The 19,506-nt window shown below is 45.3% G+C and overlaps 1 protein-coding gene across 8 annotated transcripts in view; it reads left to right on the forward strand.

Annotated features, from left to right (window-relative positions):
• The first annotated feature begins 14,498 nt into the window (after positions 1-14,498).
• The window catches only part of TRIM13 (tripartite motif containing 13), a 275,480-nt gene continuing 270,472 nt past the window's right edge, over positions 14,499-19,506 (forward strand). For 4 of the 8 annotated variants that reach the window (XR_013224054.1, XR_013224053.1, XR_013224057.1 and 1 more), the window contains exon 1: positions 14,499-14,817. The gene's annotated coding sequence lies outside the window, so the exon portion shown is untranslated. Of the gene's footprint in view, positions 15,160-19,506 lie in introns of all 8 variants that reach the window. The other 4 variants (XM_077298111.1, XM_077298109.1, XM_077298112.1 and 1 more) reach the window with 2 other exon arrangements.

Consider the following 19,506-nt stretch of genomic DNA (forward strand, 5'->3'; position numbering starts at 1 on the left):
TGAGGATTCTTTGGTGCTAGTGGTTGGAGCGCACGTGTGTGATTTGCACACTTCCAGCCACATTCCGACTAGACGTTTCCAGCCTCGCTCTATACACTTGCACTGAGGGAGGCCGCACACGTCTAGTCGACACGTGACTGCTTATATGCCAATTACATACTTGTAGTCACACGCTCTCCTCTCTTGGAGCTGGCACCGGAGAATCTTCACAGTGTACAGTGCGCGCGATCTGAGGATTCACAAGTCTGCAGTCAAGTGACTGCAGACTTGTAGTCTAAGGCCTAACAATCCATTTAACCATGAATTCTGTGCTCTGAAAATGCAGTATCATGCTCGTGTGCCTCATAGTCACTTATACACAACTTCTCAGCTGTATAATTACATGTAACAACTACACAACTGCAATTAACAGTTTTATGTTACATCTGGAAATGTATGGAAGAAATAAATACTACCCGTCAATAAAAAATGCTGCAGTCAACTGTAATTATGCCAAGAGCCTCGGTCACAGATTTTGTTATATTTCACAGGAAAAAATAAATAAAAAGCAGGTTGCATTATTCTTTCTATTAAAATGATGGGACACCAAAACTGAACCCAACAAGCTTCCTTATAAGTCAATGGGGGTTCATAGGGCTCCATTGGTGTCTGTCGTGTGATGGATCCAGCACTCCATCATTTTACATTTTCTGCTCCTATTATGGAACAGAAATATAAAAATGACAAAGCAGATGTAAACTCAACTTATGGCCTCATTCAGACCTCTGATTTTTACACAAGAGTTATATCCCTTTACCCATCATAGTCCATAGTTTTAGATTCAAGTCACAGATCAAAATTACCCATAGAAGTCTATGGATCCATGAAAATCATGGACAGCACACGAATGCCACAGTGTCGATTTTTTTCTTTATATATCACCATCATACATCTGTTGAGATATGGTTAATCCATTCTAGTATTCAGGAGATCTATTATGAACCCTACCATTGCTCATTTGGTTATATGATGACATTTGTTGATACTATATATACTTTGTACTCTAGATATGGGATTGCTATGTCTGCCCAATGAAATCCTAGGGTAGTATTAAGTGTGTCAGTATTTACTGCTTGATTTATATTCCCTTTTTTTAGTCTAGCATATTCCATTGCCAATTGGTATTACACGTAAAATTCAAGCTGATAAGATACGTAGAATATAAAGTATTTGCTATTTATATGAATAATCTTATGGGTGGGTCATTTGACTCTGTCTATATAGCACCCTATTTTTCATAAATCACTTTGTTCTATACAAACAGTAAAATAATATCATTATTTTTGTCAGGATACCGCAGCGTCCCTTAAGATGTACTCTGTTATTTATTTATTTATTGTTATTATTATTATTATCAATAAAGAATTGTTTTTAATTCATGATGGATCACTTCTCTACTTTGGACAGTAATTAATAGCCAAATTATGGGTTTAATGGCTTATTAAAGTAGCAGCCAAGTTGATGATATTTTACCACGTCATCCACACACTGCAGGTGTTCACAGCAGATTAGACATTATGCAATGCATCGATGTTGCAGAATAAAATCTGCAAAAGTAAATTTGAACTTGTGAACATACCCTTAAAGAATAGCTTACCTTAGACTCATTAAAACTATTTCTAGACAGAATTCTCAATACGGTCCCCAAAAATATTTGTGAGTGATATATCAGCTGAAGACAATGCTGTTTTTCCATAACCATATCTAATTATGAATCCAGAGATAGATGTAAACATCTGCATTAACTAATGGCTCTATATAAATAGAACCACATCCTCAGCCATGACTACAAACGTGCTTTTGGGACATCTTCAAAATTAACTTTAAGGAAAACCTTCCATACGTCTTATGCTCAATCCAACAGGCCCTAAAATGATAAACTTTCCTTAGGGTGAGTTCACATATGTCAGACCTGTTGCCGAAATCTTTGCATCTGTATCATTTATGTGTATGAGGTTTGCAAAATCCTTGGGCTTGCCACCAAAATAAAAGATCTTCAGCCACGTCTTTTTACATGATGCCCCACCCTTTACACAAACCATGCCCCTTTGTGAAATTAACTGCAGAAAGTGTAAAAAATACAAAAGAAATGTGACATGAGACATGTAACAGTTTTGGGTGCAAATAGCACCTCCTTACCGACCAAAATCTCACAATGTCTGCTCACTATTTCATCTTTCTTTTCTGCTCGCTTTCTAAAACTGAACATGGACAAAACAGAATTCATTATCTTTCCCCTATCTCACTCTACCCCTCCACCTGACCTATCCATCAATGTCAATGGCTGCTCACTTTCCCCAGTCCCGCATGCTCGGTGCCTCGGGGTGATCCTCGACTCTGCCCCCTCTTTCAAGCCACATATCGAAGCCCTTGCCTCCTCCTGCCGACTCCAACTCAAAAAACATTTTCTGGATACGTATATTCCTTGACCAAGAAACTGCACGCCCTCATCATCTCCCACCATGACTACTGCAACCTCCTACTCTCTGGCCTCCCCTCTAGCACTCTTGCACCCCTCCAAACTATCCTAAACTCTGCTGCCCAACTAATCTACCTGTCTCCCTGTCGTTCCCCAGCCTCTCCTCTCTGCCAAGCCCTTCACTGGCTTCCTATTGTCCAGAGGCTCCAGTTCAAAACCCTAACTATGACATACAAAGCCATCTACAACCTGTCTCCTCCATACATCTGTGACCTTGTCTCTTGGTACTTACCTACACGCAACCTCCGATCCTCACAAGATCTCCTTCTCTACTCCCCTCTTATCTCTTCTTCCCACAACTGCATATAAGACTTCTCCCGTGCTTCCCCCATACTCTGGAACTCTCTACCCAAATACATCGGACTTTTGCCTACCAGGGAAACCTTCAAAAGGAACTTCAGACCCACCTCTTCCGACAAGCCTACAACCTGCAGTAGTCCTCAGTCTACTGATCCGCCGCACGACCTGCTCTATCCTCTCCTAGTGTATCCTCACCCATCCCCCATAGACTGTGAGCCCTCGCAGGTCCCCTCTCCTCCTGTACTTGTGTGTGCCTTGCATTGCTCATGTTTATTGTACTTGTCTATGGATGCCCCTTTTTCCACATGTAAAGCGCCATGGAATAAATGGTGCTATAAAAATGAATAATAATAATAATTCTGGTGTATTCTGCCATGTGCACACAATGAGTGTTTGGTGAGTTTATTCCCTCGGCATTTGTAAGCCAAAAGCAGGAGTGGGTGAAAAATACAGAAGTGGTGACGTGTTTCTATTATATTTTTCCTCTGATTGTTCCACTCCTGGTTTTTGCTTACAAATACTGAAGTAAAATACTGATCAAATACTGAATGTGTGAATGTGGCCGTATTGGTCTAAGTTCCTATTCAACTTTAAGATCTTTCCTTGTTGTCGGACAATATAGAAACAATTTTGTTGATATGAAATTACATGAATCTGTATAAGGTAACACATATTAGCTTGGGGTCCAGGTTATTAAACTTACAGAATAGGGTAGACTGGATAAAATTGTATTCACAAATAATGATTAACCCTGTACAGTTTTTCAGCCTCTGAATGTCAGCACGATTGTTTCTATTCCTTCAGCGCAAGCACAGATTTAAACAACGTAAACACAAGCTTTATATGAAACAATAAACGTTTTGTTATACGGAGATTAGGAATTCAATAAAATAAAAAAACTTGTATAATTTTAATGTCACACATACAGGTACCTGGGAAGTTGACATATACTTAAAAATATTCCAAAAAAGTACTAGTTCATGACTGCCTAGAGCATTACTAGTTCATGACTGCCTAGAGCATTACTAGTTCATGACTGCATAGAGCAGTACTAGTTCATGACTGACTAGAGCATTACTAGTTCATGACTGCCTAGAGCATTACTAGTTCATGACTGCATAGAGCAGTACTAGTTCATGACTGACTAGAGCATTACTAGTTCATGACTACATAGAGCATTACTAGTTCATGACTGCCTAGAGCAGTACTAGTTCATGACTACATAGAGCAGTACTAGTTCATGACTGCCTAGAGCATTACTAGTTCATGACTACATAGAGCATTACTAGTTCATGACTGCATAGAGCATTACTAGTTCATGACTACATAGAGCAGTACTAGTTCATGACTGACTAGAGCATTACTAGTTCATGACTACATAGAGCAGTACTAGTTCATGACTGCCTAGAGCATTACTAGTTCATGACTACATAGAGCATTACTAGTTCATGACTGCATAGAGCATTACTAGTTCATGACTACATAGAGCAGTACTAGTTCATGACTGACTAGAGCATTACTAGTTCATGACTACATAGAGCATTACTAGTTCATGACTGCCTAGAGCATTACTAGTTCATGACTGCCTAGAGCAGTACTAGTTCATGACTGCCTAGAGCAGTACTAGTTCATGACTACATAGAGCAGTACTAGTTCATGACTGACTAGAGCATTACTAGTTCATGACTACATAGAGCATTACTAGTTCATGACTGCCTAGAGCAGTACTAGTTCATGACTGCCTAGAGCAGTACTAGTTCATGACTACATAGAGCAGTACTAGTTCATGACTGACTAGAGCATTACTAGTTCATGACTACATAGAGCATTACTAGTTCATGACTGCCTAGAGCATTACTAGTTCATGACTGCATAGAGCAGTACTAGTTCATGACTGCCTAGAGCATTACTAGTTCATGACTGCCTAGAGCAGTACTAGTTCATGACTGCCTAGAGCAGTACTAGTTCATGACTGCCTAGAGCATTACTAGTTCATGACTGCCTAGAGCATTACTAGTTCATGACTGCCTAGAGCAGTACTAGTTCATGACTGCCTAGAGCATTACTAGTTCATGACTGCCTAGAGCATTACTAGTTCATGACTATATAGAACATTACTAGTTCATGACAGCCTAGAACACTACTAGTTCATGACTACCTGGAGCATTACTAGTTCATGACTACCAAGATAACTACCAGTTCAAGACTAGCTAGAGCACTATCAGTTCCTGACTACCTTTAGCACTACTATTTCATGACTGCCTAGAACACTACTAGTTCGTGACTACCTAGAACAGTACTAGCACTACTGTGTAGAACACTAGTACTAGTTCACGACTAGCTAGAGAACTCCTGGCTTCTGACTCCCTATAGTATTTCTAGTTTGACAATCTAGAGCACTACCAGGTTCAGGATTGCTTCAAGTGCTACTAGTTCCCATCTATAGCGCCACTGGTTCCTAACTACTTAAAGTACTACTTCATGACTGTCTAGTGCATGGGTCCCCAACCTGTAGCTCGAGAACATGTGGCTCGCAGGCCTGTGATGTGTGGCTTGCCGCTGTCTGCCAGCTTGGTGTATTAGCACCAGGTGTAGCAAACAGCTATTAAGAGTAGATCTCTAGCTAGTGACTTTTGTGTGTAACCCTGCACAGAAGAGCAGTTCTGAATGGGGGTAAGATAGGAAACCCTGGAGCTTGGCATACTGCCTAAATGTAATTTCTGTGAAAAAGCTTTGGCTGTCATTATACTGGTAATGGGAGCTCTTGGTGTCACTACTGTGAGTGGGGCAGGTGCTGGATGTGGCTGATGACCCTCTCTCAGAGCTGGAAGTGGCTCACGACCCTCTCTCAGAGCTGGATGTGGCTCACGACCCTCTCTCAGAGCTGGATGTGGCTCCCGACCCTCTCTCAGAGCTGGATGTGGCTCACGACCCTCTCTCAGAGCTGGATGTGGCTCCCGACCCTCTCTCAGAGCTGGATGTGGTTCACGACCCTCTTTCATAGCTGAATGTGACTCTCAAGGTCAGAAAAATTGTCTAGAGATGTCAGGACTACCTAAATCACCACTAGTACTACTGCCTAGAGCACTACTAATATATTATTGCCTAGAGCACTACTAGTTCACAGCTATCTAGAACACAACCAGTTAATAACTCCCTAGAGCACTACTGGTACTACTATCTAAAGTACTATTAGACCAGTACTGCCTAGAGCACTACTAGTACTATTATGTAGGGCACTAGCAGATCAGGACTACCTCAAACACTACTAGTACTATTATCTAGAGTACTATTAGATCAGGATTGCCTAGAGCACTACTGGTACTATTATGTAAAGTACTACTTTATCAGGACTGCCTAAAGCAATACTAGTGCTATTATCTAGAGTACTACTTGAGAAGGACTGCCTAGTGCACTAATAGTACTATTACATGGATTACTACTTGATTAAGACTGCCTAAAGCACTACTAGTACTATTACAGTGGGTACGGAAAGTATTCATACCCCTTTAAATTTTTCACTCTTTGTTTCATTGCAGCCATTTGGTAAATTCGAAAAGGTTCAATTGTTCACATTACACTCTGCACCCCATCTTGACTGAAAAAACCAGAAATTTTTGCAAATTTAATAAAAAAGAAAAACTGAAATATCACATGACCATAAGTATTCAGATCCTTTGCCCAGACCCTCATATTTAAGTTACATGCTGTCCATTTCCTTGTGATCCTCCTTGAGATGGTTCTACTCCTTCATTGGAGTCCAGCTGTGTTTAATTAAACTGACAGGACTTGATTTGGAAAGGCACACACCTGTCTATATAAGACCTCACAGCATATGTCAGACCAAATGAGAATCATGAGGTCAAAGGAACTGGCCCAGGATCTCAGAGACAGAATTGTGGCAAGGCACAGACCTGGCCAAGGTTACAAAAGAATTTCTGCAGTACTCAAGGTTCCTTATAGCACAGTGGCCTCCAAAATCCTTAAATGGAAGAAGTTTGGGACAACTGGAAGTCTTCCTAGACCTGGCCATCTAGCCAAACTGAGCAATCATGGGAGAAGAGCCTTGGTGAGAGAGGTAAAGAAGAAGCCCAAGAAAACTGTTGCTGAGCTCCAGAGATGCAGTAGGGAGATGGGAGAAAGTTCCACAAAGTCAGCTATCACTACAGCCCTCCACTAGTCGGGCCTTTATGGCAGAGGGGCCCAACGGAAGCCTCTCCTCAGTGCAAGACATATGAAAGCTTGCACAGAGTTTGCTAAAAAACACATGAAGGACTCCCAGACTATGAGAAATAAGATTCTCTGGTCTGATGTGAAGAAAATAGACCTTTTTGGTGATAATTCTAAGCGGTATGTGTGGAGAAAACCAGGCACTGCTCATCACCTGCCCAATACAATCCCAACAGTGAAACATGGTGGTGGCAGCATCATGCCATGGGGATGTTTTTCAGCTGCAGGGACAAGACGACTGGTTGTCATTGAAGGAAACATGAATGCGGCCAAGTACGGAGATATCTTGGATGAAAACTTCTTCCAGAGTGCTCTGGACCTCAGACTTGGCTGAAGGTTCACCTTCCAACAAGACAATGACCCTAAGCACACAGCTAAAATAACAAAGGAGTGGCTTCAGAACAACTCTGTGACCATTCCTGACTGGCCCAGTCAGAGACCTAACCTAAGCCCAATTCAGCATCTCTGGGAAGACCTGAAAATGGCTGTCCACCAATGTTCACCATCCAACCTGACGGGACTGGAGAGGATCTGCAAGGAAGAATGGCAGAGGATCCCCTAGTCCAGGTGTGAAAAACTTGTTGCATCATTCCCAAGAAGACTCATGGCTGTACTAGCTCAAAAGGTGCTTCTACTCAATACTGAGCAAAGGGTCTGAATACTTATGACCATGTGATATTTCACTTTTTCTTTTTTAAGAAATTTTCAAATATTTCTACATCTCTGTTTTTTTTCAGTCAAGATGGGGGCAGAGTGTACATTAAGGCTGTGTGCACACGTTCAGGATTTTTCACGTTTTTTTCGGGGGGTTTCGCTATACAAATGCGATAAAACCGTGGAAAAAAAGCATACATTAATCATCCTATTATTAGAATGCAATCTGCAATTTTTCTGCACATGTAGCGTTTTTTTCCGCGGCGGAATCGCATTCCGGAAAAAAATGCAGCATGTTCATTCTTTGTGCGGAATTGCGGTAATTCTGCACACATAAGAATACATTGATCCGCTTACTTCCCGCATGGTGGGCATAGTAAGCGGATCATGTGCGGTTGATACCCAGGGTAGAGGAGAGGAGACTCTCCTCCAGGCCCTGGGAACCATATAATTGCTAAAAAAAAAAAAGAATAAAAATAAAAAATCATGATATTCTCACCTTCCGGCGTCTCCGGCAGTCTTCCCGCTCCTCGCGATGCTTCCGTTCCCAATAATGCATTGTGAAAATGACCTGTGATGACGTAGTGGTCTCACGAGACCGCACGTCATCTGAGGTCATTGCCGCAATGCATTATTGGGACCGGAGCATTGCGAGGAGCAGGAAGACTGCCGGGGACGCAGCAAGGTGAGAATATCATGATTTTTTATTTTTTTTAATTATTTTTAACATTCTATCTTTTTACTATTGATGCTGCATAGGCAGCATCAATAGTAAAAAGTTGGTCACACTTGTCAAACACTATGTTTGACAAGTGTGACCAACCTGTCAATCAGTCTTCCAAGCGATGCTACAGATCACTTGGAAAACGCTAGCATTCTGCAAGCTAATTACGCTTGTAAAACGCTAGTGTTTAGCGGGAATACGCATGCCAATTCCGCATGCGATATACCCGTGGCAGGAGTTGCTTAATTGTTGTGGAAATTTCCGAGGCAATTCTGCAATGTGTGCACTTAACCTAATGAGTAAAAAATTTACTTTTTTGAATTAACCAAATGGCTGCAATGAAACAAAGAGTGAAAAATTTAAAGGGGTCTGAATAGTTTCCGTACCCACTGTATGTTGAGCACTATTAGATCACGACTGCCTGGTGCACTAATAGTACTATTATCTATAGTACCAGTGGCGTATCCAGGGGGGGGCAGCCAGGGCATGTGCCCCGGGCGCAGCTGACAGGAAGGCGCCAGCGGGTCGTCTGATGATGAGGCGGTCCAAGGAGGCTCCTCGTCGGCGGCATTCTGCCGCCCCCACACTGAGATAGTCCCGTTCTCTGAGTCGGCTGTCAAATTGACAGCCGGCTCAGAGAAAGTGCTGCACGTCGAATCCCAAGTGTCAGTGGCGTAACTACCCCACAGCAGAGCCCCTCCACCGCAGAGAGCCGCAGTGCCGCACACCACAGCTGTTGCTGCCGCTGCTCTCTGCGCACAGGACCTGTGATGAGGTCACAGGAGGGGAGAAGTCAGGAGTCACATGATCGGGAGGACCTCCGTGCAGTGCAGAACTATGCTGGTTCTCATGGTGCTGGACGAGGGTAAGCTTTTGTGTGGGGTCAGGAGTGTTTTGTGTGGATGTAGCAGAGCCATGTGTGTACGAGGTGTACAGAGCGGAAGCCGTGTGTGCAAGGTGTATGGAGCGGAGCTGGGTGTGTACGAGGTGTACAGAGCAGAACTGGGTGTGTGCAAGGTGTTTGGAGCAGAGCCATGTGTGTACAAGGTGTACGGAGGGGAACTGGGTGTGTGCAAGGTGTATGGAGCGGAGCCGTGTGTCTATAAGGTGTATGAAGCGGAGCCGCGTGTGTACGAGGTGTATGAAGCGGAGCCACGTGTGTACGAGGTGTATGAAGCGGAGCCGCGTGTGTACGAGGTGTATGAAGCAGAGCCGCGTGTGTACGAGGAGTATGAAGCGGAGCCGCGTGGGTATGAAGCGGAGCCGCGTGTTTACAAGGTGTATGAAGCGGAGCCGCGTGTGTGCGAGGTGTATGAAGCGGAGCCGCGTGTGTGCGAGGTGTATGAAGCAGAGCCGCGTGTGTGCGAGGTGTACGAAGCGGATCCACGTGTGTGCGAGGTGTACGGAGCGGAGCCGCGTGTGTGCGAGGTGTACGGAGCGGAGCCGCATGTGTACGAGGTGTAAGGAGCGGAGCCGCGTGTGTGCGAGGTGTACGAGTGGAGCCGTGTGCAAGGTGTACGGAGCTCAGCTGCGTGTGTAGGAGTAACTAGGTGTGGCCATTATACTGTACGCAATGTGTGTGTGTGTTTGTGCATGCATGCGTAGCGCTGCGGGTGAATGTGCAGAGATGTAAATGGTTTTGTGTGTGTGTGTACAGGGAGGAGAGGCGAGGGCAATGATGGGGCTGACAGGGAGAGTGCAATAATTGGGATGGAGGGGGAGGAGGAAATGATGGATGTGGTGGAATGGGCAATGATGGAGGTGGAATGGGTAATGATGGGGGTGAGGGGGAGGAAATGATGGAGGTGGTGGAATGGGCAACGTAAAGGTGGTGGGGGGAGGCAATGATGGAGGTGGAAATTGGAATGGGCAATGATGGTGGTGGGGGGAGAGTGCAATGATGGTGGGGAGGAGGAAATCATGGAGGTGGTGGAAAGGGCAATAATGAAGGGGGGAAGAAATGATGGAGGTGGTAGAATGGACAAGGATGGTGGTGGTGGAAAGCACACTGATGATATTAGAGGGGGAGAAAATGATGGAGGTGGTGGAATGGGCAAGTATGGTGATGGCAGCGGAAAGGACAATGATGATGGTGGTGGAAAGGGCAATGATGGGGATGGTGGGGGAAGAGAAAATGATGGATATGGTGGAAAAGGCAAAGGAGGAAATGATGGAGGTGGAGGAATGGGAAATTATGGGGTGGAGGGGGAGAAAGCAATGATATTGGTGGTGGAGAAGGCAAAGATGGAGGTGGTGAAGAGAGCAATGATGGGGTGGGGTAGAGGAAAATAATGTGCATATATGAGGAAACAGTACAGGAGAATGGGGGGCATATCTGAGGAAACAGTATGGGGGATGGGTGCAGACAGTATGAGGAGAGAACGGGGGAATGTATGTGGACACAGTATGAGTAGCGATGTGAAAAATGTATGTGGACAGAGTACGGGGAGTTAGGGTGATGGGATGTGTGCAGAAACAGTATGGGGAGTCAGGTGAGCAGGCAGTATAGAAAGTGAGGGGGTAAATATATGAGGAGACAGTATGGTGAACAGGAGGGATGTGAGAGGAGACAGTATGAGGAGGGAGGGGAATAGTGTGAGGAGACAATATGGGGGAGGAAAGTGAGTGGGCACAGAATAGAAACTGAGTAGTGGGGGTGTAGCATGGGGGGACAGTGTAAGGGCACAGCCAGGAGGGGACAGTATACCAAGGAGGGGGAGTGTGATGAGAGTACAGTATAAATACTGGGCCCTATAGGGGGGACACAGTATGAGAGGACAGTGTGAAGAGGGGGGCCGGTATGGAAAGGTGAGGTCAGTGTGAAGAGCATGTACCATAAGAGGGACAATGTGGGGGTCATATTTTGTGCAGACAATATAGTGTGGGGCAATTTTTTATTCAGGAGCATTATAATGACACTTGTATCTTTAAGGGCGTCATGTGGAGATTTTCTGCAAAAGAGCGGAGAAGATGGCAGTCTGCAGAGACGGCTGTGGATGAGAAAACTCATCATGGGGTCTGGACAAGATGAAGAAAAGGAAAACGACTCCAGAGGCGACGTCATCTATAAGGTACCTGGATGTAAATGTTATTTGTGATACTGACTAATTCTCGTGTTTTTATTTATGTTAGGAGCATTAAAGGGGATGTCCAGGTTTGTGATGAGTCTGCAGTCATTCTTTGTGACTGCAGACTTCTGAGTTCTCACAGTGCGCCCTGCACGCTGTCAGGATTCTCTGGTGCTGGTGATTTACATTAATGCGGTCACGTGCTGACTAGACATGTGTGGCCTCCGTCAATGAAAATGAACTGAGCGAGGCCGGGCACGACTAGTCGGAATGTGGTCAGAAGTATACAAATCACATACTTGTGCTGACATGACCGACCACCGGCCAAGGAGAATCCTAAAAGTGTGCAGTGCATTAGTTGTGAGAATTCAGAAGCTGCGATGTCAGGATTCAGCTCTGCAGGTTCCAGTAGTCGTCACATGGACGCTTCACTCATATGCGACTTTCATACTTGTGGTCCTGTGACAACGAGCTTCTCTTCCTGCTTCTCTCAGTTTTTCACTGAATATTGAGAGCATTAGGGAGTGCGGCTCGTGGGTACATGACTGAGTGTGCAAATCGCATATGTCCTGGGGGGGGGGCGCAAAAATGAATTCTTGCCCCGGGTGCCAGAAACCCTAGATGCGCCTCTGTACAGTACTACTTGATCAGGACTGGCTAGAACAATACTAGTACTATTATGTAGAGCACTACTATACCATGACTACATAGAACACTTTTACATTCATATAAGTTTTGAAAAATTTGATGCCAAGTTTTTTTTTTCTTGTAATCAATTTTCTCATTTTAAAAAGTATCAGATTTACTAGTAATATGTCTCTTATGTATTTAAGTTTACTGATTACTATAACTATTTATCTGTTGCTGGAGCAGAGAAGAGTAGGGCCCCTGTGCAAGAACAGTATATGTGCCCTTTGCAGTGCCGTAGCTCATCAGAGTGCACATGTCCACCAGCTTTGGAGGTAACAGCGGACACCTTACCTCTCGGGTCCCTGGAAATTAAATACATTAATAACTGGGTGATCTGTCACTGTAAATTTGTTTGCTGTAAACGATATCTATAACTCTGTATGTAACCCCTTTCTCATGTACAGCACCATGGAATTAATGATGCTATATAAATGAATAACAATAATAATAATAATGATATCTGATGGTGGAGGATCCCTGCACATTCTGAAACTATCCTATCAGTCACCTTTATGTACACAATTGATTCACAAGCAGAAATGGTAACACCCAGTTGTTAATATAGTTATAAGCATCTAGGAAAAATAAAAAAGGAACAAAATAATGCAACATTCTAAGAAATAATGGTCACGAATTGAAAAGAGAAGGGAAATACAAGTACTTGCTAAAACAGATATAACAAGAGGGGCTCTTTAAAGGGAGTCTGTCATCAAGTTTCCCCCCCCCCCCCCCCAATCTGAGAGCAGCAAAATGTAGGGGCAGATACCCTGATTCTAGTGATGTGTCACTTACTGGGCTGCTTGCTTTAGTTTTGATAAAATTACTTTTATGAACAGGAGACTATTGCTAGAGGACTAGGAAACCTGCTGCCATGTCGCTCTCCACATTCATGAGCTCTGTATAAATCAGCCCCTCACTACTGATTGGCAGCTTTTTGCCTATGCACAGTGTATACAGAAAGCAGCCAATCAGTGGTGTGGGCGGGGTTATACAGAGCTCAGCATTAGAGAACTGCTAGCTCTACAGCAGAGAAAAACAGGGATTCTACCAAAACTACAGCAAGCAGCCCAGTAAGTGACACAAAACTGGAATTAGGGTCTCTGTGCCTTATATCATACTACTCTCAGATAGGGTAGCAAAAATCTGGTAACAGATTCTTGTTAAAGGTGTTAAACAAACCATTCCTCTGCCTCCCAGTTCCTAAATGATTGCCAGTTCAGACCAGTGGCCAGAACTGTGCTGTTCTCTGGTGCTGTAATACAAGGCAGCTTTGCCTAGGAGACCGCCATCCACTTATATACCGCAGCGGTGGCCGGTAACCTAGGCAACGAGCAGTTAACAACAACAGTAAAAATCTCTTTGTTTCTAAGACCAGAGAGGATTTTTAATAACATGTAAATGGCAACGTTCGTTGATATTAAAAGCACTTTACAATTCTGAGATTGATGAGAAAAAGCCTTTATAAAAGAATTGTCCAGTTACGACACGTGTCACCTTTCCACAGGATAAGTGATCATTTACTGATCGCTAGAGGTCTGACCGCTGGGATCTGCACTGATCAGCAGATTGGGGCACTTTACCCATTACAAATTGGAAGGTTGGAAGCCGGACTGCTGCTGTAATCATTGTCCATGGGGCACCCAGAGAAAGGCGAAGTGCAGTGCCCGGCAGCCTGATAGGGAATGGATGGCGCAGCGGGCGCACACATACACTGCTGCTCCGTGCTGCTGGGGATATCATTGGGGCACTGGCAGACACGCACAGGAGAGACCCCTGTGCAAGACCCCTTGGGCACTGCGCAGCCCCCTTCTACCTGTTTTGGAGGTGTAAATGGGCCCGTCACCTCCTGGGCTCGCAGCTTGCCCCACTATGTCTGCTCCTGATTTGGGGCAGCACGGTGGCTCAGTGGTTAGCAGTGTTGCAGGGGTCCCGGGTTCAAATCCCACCAAGGACAACAGCTGCCAGGAGTTTGTGTGATCTCCCCGTGTTTGTGTGGGTTTCCTCCGGGTTCTCTAGTTTCCTCTCACACTCCAAAGACATACTGATAGGGAAATTATATTGTGAGCCCCGTGGGGACAGCGCCGTGGAATTAATGGCCCTATAGAAGTATAAAAAAGTGCCCCCTTCTCATCGGAGCAGGTCCAACAGTGGGACCCCCACAGATCAACAAGTTATCACCTATCCTGCGGACAAGCCCTATAACTATGGGAGTCCGGGGCCCGGGGAGCCCAACCAGCACCGCGCAGGGAGCCGGGACATGTCAGCGCTAATTCAGGCGTCCTCTTCCTCAGATATTATTGCAATGAATGACGGCGCTCTGAGGACCCGTCCGTACCCGGCAGAGGGTCCGGTGCCGCCCGCAGCTCGCCCCGCACGGCTACTACTAGTGACAGACGGGCGGAGGAGTGGGCGGGGCCAGAGATACCCGGGCACGTGACTCGTGTGATCCTCGGCGGGCGAAGGCGGGGCCGTGTGTTGTGTTGTGGCCACGCCCCTTCTCTTCGCAATGTTGACGCAATGTATAAATAGTGGAACAAAGACAACTTCCTAGAAGCTTTCCCGGTGTGCGGGGCCGGAGAGCGGCGTGTGCCCGGAGAGCACGGGCTCTCACCGCCGGACTGCCGGCTTCCCTGGTAAGTGTCATTCTGCCGCCGCCTCTCGTCTGTGACACTTGGAGCGGACGCTGCATTATTACGGCGGGGGGCTGTGTACATGTTCTCGTATGCTGCACCGCGCAGTGTAGGAGAGGGCTCCGTGCCGTTATTGCCGTGCACCAGCTGGGTCGCGGGCCGGCGGCGGAGGGGTTAAGATCCACTTGTCTTTCCCCCCAGCTCGTCACCCCATTGGTGGAGCCGCTGCTACTGGGGCCATGACGTCACCTCCCCAGCGCTTCTCAATGAACAGTCCTTTCTGGATTAGCGCTCGCGGGATGCGCGGGTCTGGAGCCGGCCGGTCGCGGGCAGCGGAGCCCGGAGGTGAGCGGGCAGCGGGCGCAGCGCGGGCACCACACGGGCATCGGCTCCTGTTTACACTTACAACAGGCGTATTGTGACGTCACGTGATTGACAGCTCGCTCTGCCAGAGGGGAGAGTCGCCAGCGGCTGACAACGGGCTAATTTAGGCAGGGGTGACGTCATCGCCTCCTTGACAACAGTAGCGGCAGCGCTGCCCCCCTCATCTCAGCGCCCCCCTCATCTCAGCGCCCCCATCCCTTTATCTGAGACCCAGAAGTGACAGGCGGGGGGGGGGGGACAATGGTCCCTGAGGCTGCAGCCATGATACTGGATGATGGCCACCTCAGAGTGGACTGTGACCATTTACCTGGGCTGTGGCTATACACGGTCATACCCGCCATTTATTACCCATGTGTAACTTCACAAGGGGCCTTCATATTGTATGTATGATATTTGTTCTGGGCGACTCGGAGCCTTGGCACTATCACATCTAGCTTACACCCGGGTTTAACTTGCCAAACTGTACATGAGCGGGCGACATGTGGCACACGGGACCCCCAGGGTTTATAATGGGGAGTGTAACAATTAAAGTCCCGATTGGAGCAAGTTTCTGCGTGGACTTGTGGCATCGGACCCACTGGTCTCCTCTGATCTCAGACTGGGATGTACTGGCACCAGTCTGTCAGGAAGGTGCTCGCCTTATAGAGACGGATCTCCGCGTTCATCACTGCGCAAATCATTTGCTGCATATTGCACCGTTCTAAAAAAAAAGTGGGTTATAATCACCGAATTCTGCAACATTTATGTGTTCCCATGATTTCTGCTACAGTTAGATTTTCTCATGTGATGGATTCAATGAAAAATTACAGAACCAGAGATACGTTTTCATTGGTCAGTTTTGATGACTTGTAGCAACATGAAAAGCAAAAATCCCCTTTTTTTTTTAAACTTTTTTTCTTCCTTTCCTAACTTTATCTCCTTGTGTTGACACGTCTCTACACTTCACAGGCCGTACACTGATGTGTAACTTTCTGGGGGAGCAATCAGCAAGGAGACTCCTTGTGTAGTTTGGATGCCTCTGATACAATGTATCCATGGAACATAAATATTGTTTCTTTACACACATGATGTGGCCAATTGATCCTTTGATGTTTTTGAACAATGCTCCACTTTTTGGGGTTGTAGGGATGAATGACCCTCGGATTCTGTTCTCCCAGGAGTCGGTCACTGGCCCACATGGGGAGTGTCATCTAGTTATTCTCTCAGGTCTACTCATTGGGGCTAATTTTATTCTGAAGAAGCCAATTGATTTATTGGTACATGATTGTGTATGAAAAGTACCCAGAGAACTCTGTATACTGACTCTCCAGATTTACCTCATACAGTAAGTCTCGCCTAGGGTTGTCTTCCCTCTTTAAATATATATTATATTTGAGAAAGGTCGACATCTTGGACTGAAGCGTCACACATGGGCCAATAAACCACATTTATTTTTTCTATTGGAGAGCTGCCTTCATTTTTCTGGATATTAGCATGAGGTTTGGTATATACCTGTAAGGATTTTTTGCACCCTCTTTTGTCTTTTGGTGCTGCTTTTTGAGATATATATATATATATCTTTTGAGGCTGTTCTCTGTGGATTTTGCTCTACAGACAGTAGGCATTTTTGTGCTGTTTTTTTCATGTGATCACTAGGCCATGGTCATTTCATGTCTTAACATTTTATATGTAAAGTGCTATGGAATATGATAGTGCAAAGCTTAATAAATAAATTGTATAATGGCCTCCTCCACCATAATCTCCATTAATTGTATCTGGAACCAGAACAAACTGGCTATTGCACACAGTTTGGCAGCAGAGCCCCTCAGTACTAATAGATTAAGTAAAAAAAAAAACAAAACAAAAAAAACACAAACAAAACAGAAAAACACAAAGATTGAGCTTGCTTTGAGTTGGTACACATGCAGCACAAACGCATGGACACATTGGCCATAAAGCATATAAAGCCTACAAAAGACAAAATGAGAAACTCTGCTGTAATTAAATAACTAAAAAGCAAAAGTGCTTTTAAATAATTAGAAGTTCTTAGTAATACTGTATTTGATCAAATATAGCATAAAAGCCGTCCCACCACAACAAGGTGACTCTGATCGGGACAGTCCTACACTGTCTAATATTAAAAACCTTACCATGTGTCAAAATTGACGTTAGTGTGTGAATAAGGGTAGACAAAAGGAGCGGATCCCAACCAGTGGACACCAGTCTGGGGAAGTCTTCAAATACAATTTCCAGCTCAGATGAGGGAGGCTACACCCCAGCTTGCACAGAATGCAAAAATACAAAGTAAAAAAAACACAAACATTGAGCTTGGTTTTAGTTGGTATACATGCAGCAGATAAACACATGTTCCCATTGGCCATAAAGCATATAAAACCTACAAGAGAAAAGCCCCTGACTGGTGTCCACTGGTTAGGATCCAGTCCTCTTGTCTGCCCTAAGGCCAGGTTCACACTGCGTTGCAGGCGTTCGTTAGACGGACTACGTTTCACCGCAGCATAATGCAGTCCGTTAACGCCGCCATAAATTCCTATGTCGGATGCATCGCTAGCGCAGGCCCACAATGGGTATGCACTAGTGATGTGCCGTCATTGAGTGACGGACCCTGGGACGCGGGCTGCAGCGTTTCCAGGTACATCACTGCTAGCGCAGATAGAGCATCTGCTGGCTCTATCTGTGCTAGCGCGCTGACATACCAGCATTTGCGTTAACAGCAGCCCGTTAACGCATGTGTTGAACGGGCTGCTGTTAACACAATGTGAACCCGGCCTTATTCACACACTGACGTCAACTTTGACACATGGTAAGGTTTTTAATATTACAGTGTAGGACTGTCCCGATCAGAGTTACCTTGTCGACGGTGGGATGGCTTTTATGCTATATTTGATCAAATGCAGTATTACTAAGAACTCTGAATTATTTAAATGCACTTTTGCTTTTTATTTAATTACAGCAGAGTTTCTCATTTTGTCTTTTGTAGCTTTTTCTAAGGCTACTTTCACACTAGCGTTAACTGCAATACGTCGCAAATGCGTCGTTTTGCCGAAAATACGCATCCAGCAAAAGTTCTTGCTGGATACGTTTTTTCGTCATAGACTAACATTAGCGACGCATTTGCGACGCATTGCAAAACGTTGCGTCCGTTTTGCGACGCTTGGGCGTGTGGTAGCGGACCGTCGGGAAAAAAAAACGTTACATGTAACGTTTTTTGCTCCCGACGGTCCGCTTTTTCCGACCGCGCATGCGCGGCCGGAACTCCGCCCGCACTTCCCCGCACCTCACAATGGGGCAGCGGATGCGTGGGAAAAATGCATCCGCTGCCCCCGTTGTGCGGCGGAGACCACGCTAGCGTCGGGAACGTCGGCCCGACGCACAGCGACGGGTTGTTCCCGACGCTAGTGTGAAAGTAGCCTTAGTGTAGTCTTGGGCACCGTCTCCTTGGAATAAGACCTCATTCATACATGCGTGAAAAAAAATAGTACTGGTGTCAGTGTTGTGCATCCACATGTCCATCTTTACCATCTGTGTCATCCAAATGTTCACTTTTACCTTCAGTGTCATTAGTGTTTTTCACTGATGGGTAAACAAATCACAAAGCTTCTCCTATATTTTGCAATGTTAACCATGTACGGCACACTGATGCCGTCCATGTGCTGTATGTGATTTTTCATGAACTAATAGACTTGTATTGGCCCCTGTGCTGCCGGAAAAAAAACGGACATGTCTGTGTTTTGCATGGAGACATGGCCCGTGAAAAATGCTGACATGTGGATAGCAGCATAAATTATAATGGGTATGTGTTCTAATTGAAGAAAAAGCACTGCAGAATATGTTGGCGCTATATAAAGATTATTAAGAAGAAAAAAAACTGATTTAGCAAGGCCTGAATAAGGCCTTGGGCTGTGTGCCCACATTGCATTTTTTTTAAGCGTTTCTGCTGGTTTTTTGCTGCAGCAGAAACGCATAAAAACGCTTATATGCATTCCCATGCAATCCTATGGGATTCCAGTTGCTGTGTCCTGCTGCAGAATCGCATGGCGGTAACATCTGCAGCATGTTCATTATTTCTGTGGAATCGCAGCGATTCTGCCGCCATAGGATTACATTGAAATGCTCACTTTACTCATGTGGCTATGCCCACCATGCATAAAGTGGTAAAGTGAGCGCTTCATGTGCGGATGGTACCCGGGTCTGGAGGAGACTCTCCTTCAGGCCTTGGGATCCATATTTCTGTAAAAAATTAAAATTAAAAATTAAAATAAATAGGGATATACTTACCTTCTGATGGCCCCCGGAGTCCTCCCGCCTCTC

This window comes from Ranitomeya variabilis, chromosome 3 (genome assembly GCF_051348905.1).
Source record: "Ranitomeya variabilis isolate aRanVar5 chromosome 3, aRanVar5.hap1, whole genome shotgun sequence".
Lineage (NCBI taxonomy): Eukaryota > Metazoa > Chordata > Amphibia > Anura > Dendrobatidae > Ranitomeya > Ranitomeya variabilis.